Genomic DNA, 6,000 nt, shown 5'->3' with positions numbered 1-6,000 from the left:
TATGGAGAGCACCTCCATCAAATTTTTTAAGAGTTTTCTTTAATGGTTTCCCATCTAGGCTAATGCACTGGGGGAGTGGGGAAGTTTGAGGTTAGGGTAGGAGTTATCACCAAAGCTTTCCATGTCCCTCCTCAATTGTGTGTCATTAATATCACAACAAAAGTAGTCTCCTTGCTCTTCACAATCAGTGGGAGCCTGGATCATGGGCCTTCATATGGTTCCTGGTGACAGCACAGACCAGGAACCGAACACAGCTGCTACTGCAGTTGAACCCTGGATTTAAACAGAGTCTTTGGTGGAAGCAAGGACCTGACCATCACCAGGTCCTGAGGTGGCAGCACAGGCCACTCACATCATTATGTTCCACTGGGGCCGAGCACTCTAATCGCCTTTTTGAGGGCTTCCTTTGCTTTAATCAACACATTTCTGAGTAATGTCTATAGGCCCATTAAACATTCTTTTAAGAAAACAAGAACTGCAAGGATTCATGAGGTTATGATCCACACTAGTGCACTAGAGAAGGAAGCATAATAGCTGTAATGTATACTGAGGAAATGATGTAATGTCGACTTGATTTGCTACTTCCTCACACTCTTTAAAACTCATACACAGCTTCTTATTTGTGACAACTGCTTAGGTAGAATGGAATGAAGCAAAAATCTCTGGAAAATATGTCATTAAAATCTCTTTAGAGGTGCATAAGGAGAGACTGATACAGTCCTCTGACAAATAGTGACACTCCATATCCTACAGAGAGCTCAGTTCCTCACAGGCATAGCAGCCCCACGTCTCATTCCTTGGTAGCTTGCATAACAAAAGACATACATGACATAAAATCACTAAAGAAAACAGAGATGACTCTACCTCAGATGCAGTTAGAATAACCAAGTCCAGCAGCTGTTATCTTGACTCTACACAGTTTAGTCTATGGACATACTTTCTGCTGTCTTTTTCAATCTCCTACACCCAAAGCCAAGATTGAGATTCCTTGGACTGGTGACACAGAAGATGCACATGACTCAGAGTTTGTGTAGGAGGATGTGGTCAGCCGAAGGCTCTTAAGAGAACAAAGGAGCTTCTCAAACCCTCTGCTGAAAAGTCTAGGGGAAATTTATATATGACAAAACATCGCCTCTCACGAATCCATCATCAGGAATGCTCATTAAAGAACATGGTATTTGTGAATAGAATCACATATGACATAAGGATTATTGTGATGATACCAATTCTCCAAGGCCATCTGAATGACTTCTGAGTATTAAATTTTGGAATGGTTTTACTTTGCAAAGTGACAATAAAATTCAATTAGTCTTTAATTAAATTTCAAACTTCAGTCATTTAAATAATCTAGAATTAATATTACTCTAATGCTCATTTACATTAACAACAGTTCCTCAATTTTAGGTGATAAGGGTTGTTCTAGGGAAACATAATTCTCGGAAGCATATATGAAAGACAATTTCATGGATGGATCCCGTTGGGCCACTCATTGGATGGCCTTTCCTTCAGACTCTGCTCCATTTTTGTCACTGCATTTCCTTTAGATAGTAGCAATTCTGGATCAAAAATTTTAAAGATGCGTGGGTGGCTTCATGACTCAACTGGTGGGACATATCTAGTGGAAGTGATCTCTTCAGGTTTCATCTCCCCTCTGTTGATCGTTTCAGCTAAGGAATCCCCCTTAAGTCCTGGTAGCCTCTCACATCCCAGGTCTCTGAGACATTCTAAAGCTTCCCCGACCCATATTTCCAAACATCCTCCTGGCCCTCTAGGCCTCTCTCCTGCCTCCTCCTATATCAAATCCTGTCCCCCTTTTCCCGTCCTACTCCCCTCTCCCATCCACGTCTCTCCCTCCCTCTGCCTTCCATGATTATTTTATTCTCCCTTCTAAGTAAGGTTGACGTATGCACACTTGGGCCTTCCTTCTTGTTAAGCTTCATGTGGTCTGTGAGTTGTATCATGAGTATCTGTACTTTTTGGCTAATATCCATTTATCATTGAGTACATACCACGCATGTCCTTTTGGGTCTGGGTTATCTCGCTAACTTTTCAATATTTGGATATAAGGTCTTCATGTGCACTCTTGACTTAGGACTCGGGAATATTAAGTACAGTTTTCACCATATAAATATCTATAGTTCTCTTGGCGCTTGCTTCAGGCTGTATAAGCACACTTTACTCCTGCTCATGTTACATACTCCACTCTCTGCTGCTCCTGCTAATACATGCCTTTGTACTCCCCAGTACTCCACTATCTGCTTCACCATTGTGTGCAGACTCTCTAGAGCAACTCACTCCAGTTAGGAGTTGTTTCTAAATCAACAAAGTCATCCCTGTAGACCACTAAAATGACTTGCAGCATATTTAACTAGCAGTATATAATGTGGAAACTATAGACAGTAAGACATAAAGAGTCCAAATTATAATAGGCTGTACAGTGATGGATTTTATTCTTAAGAGAATTCTTTTTTTCAATAATTTATTTATTTATTCACTTTACATCCCATCTAAAGCTCTCCCTTCTCCCAGTCCCACCTTTACAAATTCCTCCTTTTATTACCTCCTCCCTTTCTCCTCAGAGATACCGTTTTGGTATCACCCCACCTGGGATATTCAGTCCCAACAGGACAAAGCCCTCCCACTGAGACCCAACCAGACAATCTAGATAGGAGAAGGGGATCTACTGGCAGGCCCCAGAGTCAGAGATAGCTCCTGATCTAATTACTAGGAGATCCACATAAAGACCAAGCTGCATGTCTGATACAAATGTGTAGGGGCTCTTGGTCCAGTGCCTACATGGACTTTGCTTGGTGGCTCATTCTCTGTGTGACCCCATGGACCCAAGTTAGTTGACTCTGTAGGTCTTCTTGTATCCCTGACTCCTCTGACTCACTCAATTCTATCACTCAAGATTCCCCAGGTTCTCCATGATATTTGACTGTGGATCTGTCCATTTGTGCCCATGTGCTGCTTGAGGAAGCCTCTTAGGTGACAGTTATGATAGATTTCTATCTGCAAGTATAGCAGAATATCATTGATAGTGTCAGGGGTTGGCTTTCTCACATGGGATAGGTCTCAAGTCGGGCCAATCCCTGACACTGTCAGTCATTGGTTGGCCATTACTTCAATCACTGCTCCATCTTTATCCATGAGCATCTTTTGACCTCGAGGTTTCCTATTAAAATATCAGCCACCTTCTCAAACCCCTCACAAAGTTTCATTTATATCATCTAGGTTAAGCCTCCTAGCAGATACCTGTTTCAGCCCTTCTCCAACTGAACAAATACTTAAAGTACGTTGGCTGTTGTATGAATTTTATAAGACACTTGTATATATAGGCTCCTTTGTGTGAATTTCCAATAAGGAATTTTGAGGGGAAAAAAGATAATAAAGAATCAGATAATTTTCCTTAAATTCAATCCCATCTCTGTTGAAGTCAGAGTCTGGGCAGTTCTTTTGTAAGAACATGTTGATTTGATACTTAGGTACTGTTTCTATTTGTTCCTTCTGTTTATAGTATTTTTCTATCTTCTACTCAATAAATGTTCCATCTAAATCCCTCTCTGAAGACAAGAGGGAAAATTACTGCTAGTTTAAGGGTACCTTAAGGGAGTATTCACACTGTAATGGGCCCATTTAAACTTAGAGTAGTGTTTCGGTTTCCCTGACTATATTTTCATTTCCAAATTCTTCATAGAAATCTCTCCTGACATAAAATCAGAAATATTGCATTCCTGTGTGATGGGGCCCCTCATTTTATATTTAATCTTTTGCATCTGAAAATGAAACCAAATCTTCATTTCCTCTGCCGGATCTTGCAAAACAGTGTTTGATCATTTAAAATATATCCATTTTCAGATAAATATTATGAATTTATAGTAACATAAGCTCTGTTAAATTTACAAATGTTGGATCCTGGCCTTTGTATTTCCCATGAACCTTACTTTTGTGAAAGTCTACTTCTGCAAGATAATAAATTTATCCCCAGGCAAAAGTGTGTTAATCAAGACTATCAGTCAACTATCCAGGCAAGCAACACAAACAATTTGGCATGTATCATTAAATATTTTAAGCAAAACCCTTTGCATTGTGTGTAGATGTGGACACGTTCTTGATACTGAACTGTTTTTAGGAGGGAAACCAGGTTGTCCAGCCAAGATTGATTTTTCAATTCCGAGCAGCTTTAGAGTTCTGAAATACATTCTCACTGAGATTGACCTGACCCAGCTGGAATCAGCTTGGAGGGAAAAAAAACATACATGAGAGCACAGAGTGTCTCTCCCTTTTTGAGCTGAGTTAGTTCTACAATGAAGATATTCTACCCCAATTATTTGACTATTACATAAGAAGTCAGGACACAGAGACAACTTATCTTGTGCAAGTTCCTGGCTGGTATCAAAGACCTACATAATTTCTTACTCCAAAACATATCGCTGCCCATATTCCTGATGATCCCTGACACTCACTTGCCCTCCTTAGGTTACAAATATTCAAGACATTGGGTTGAAAATAAAAACTTGAAAACTTTTCACACAAAATTAAATGATTTATTTGAGCAGATTGGGTGAATTAAACATTTTTTGTGTGTGTGCGTGCTAGTCCTGTTATTACTGTCTACATTTAATTTTTCAAGATTGTAAAGTTTCTTAATGTTAATATTTATCTTAAATGGGTAGCGTGGAAGTGATGTATAATGACCTCTTTCTCTGTGGGGAAAACGACTATGAATGGACTATGGTTTTATGGTTAAATGTCATAAAAAAGAAGTTGTTCATTACAGAAACACATTTTTGAGAGCTGGCAATCTCTTACAAAGGTCAAATAATTTTAAAGTCAAGTGGTGGAATTAAATGACTGAGAAATATTTGGAATGCAAGTTGCTGCCTAGAAATTTGCCAATGGAAAATTTTGGATAAATAGCTAAAACAAAAATTCTTTGTTGAACTTAGGATTTAAAGCGAAGGCAGTGTAATGTGTTCAACATTTGAAGGAATATATCTCTAGAGCCAAAGGCCAGTTTTATTTGACATCTTCCCCATCGACCATTAAGTTATTTGGAATAGGATTTTAAGTATATGATGAAGCCAAAGTATTTTTCTAGTCCAGAATATAGGAAATAGCCCAGGATCTCTATCTCGTCAAATATGAGGTTAGATTACATAGAAAGTATTTTCATTTTTTTTAAAGTAACTTACTCTCCAATTCCATGATTTGTACAAATCAAACCCCTAGACTCTGTGCCTTTTCCTCTTCTGCTTTAGTCTGAAAAACTCATTCAGCAAGAATAAATGCCAATATCACAATTGTTAGAAAAGCATTTTGGCCTCTGGACAACATGAATTGTTCCCTTGCTTCAGTTACTAAACTATACTTTATATTACAATTAATAGAAAACTTGGATCTCAGTGGTAAGCTACATGTCCCATAACTGGAAAACATTTGTGTCTATTTCTCTGCTCCCAAATTCTTCAGCACATTTGTACGCAATACATGCCTTAAGTGCACTTAGTGTATCCCTGACTAGAGAGATAGTACATATGCTTATTGTCTACCAAGGTACCATTCTTCTTCGGTGACTCAGAGTTCTCTTCTCTCTAGTTCTCACCTTTCTATCTGTATATACATACCACCATATATTGCGACTCTCACTTTCCTAATTCACAAATGGAAAGTAAGTGCCTTTATTTTTATGGTAGCTCAATTCTGCTTTTGAAGTTTGGTTCCTTCAGAAAACGTAACCTTCTGTTAAGACCTGCTGTTTCTTCTAGTGCAGTGCTTAAGCGGGGAAGCCTTGAGATGGTGGAAGAAAATCTATATATGATTTGCAGTGTTTCTGTAAAGGTTAGCAAGCACTGAAAAGCCAGATGTTCCATCCAATATTTGATTCTCAGTATCACCGTCAATGATGATTTGTCTCTTTTCCCCATTTGGTGTGGATATACAACCTCAGCCTGTCTCAGTTATCTCTGCAAAACATGGGAGAATTAAGAGTGCATCCAG

The sequence above is a fragment of the Rattus rattus genome, chromosome 4, assembly GCF_011064425.1.
Source record: "Rattus rattus isolate New Zealand chromosome 4, Rrattus_CSIRO_v1, whole genome shotgun sequence".
Classification (NCBI taxonomy): domain Eukaryota; kingdom Metazoa; phylum Chordata; class Mammalia; order Rodentia; family Muridae; genus Rattus; species Rattus rattus.
This window is presented reverse-complemented; position numbering follows the sequence as displayed.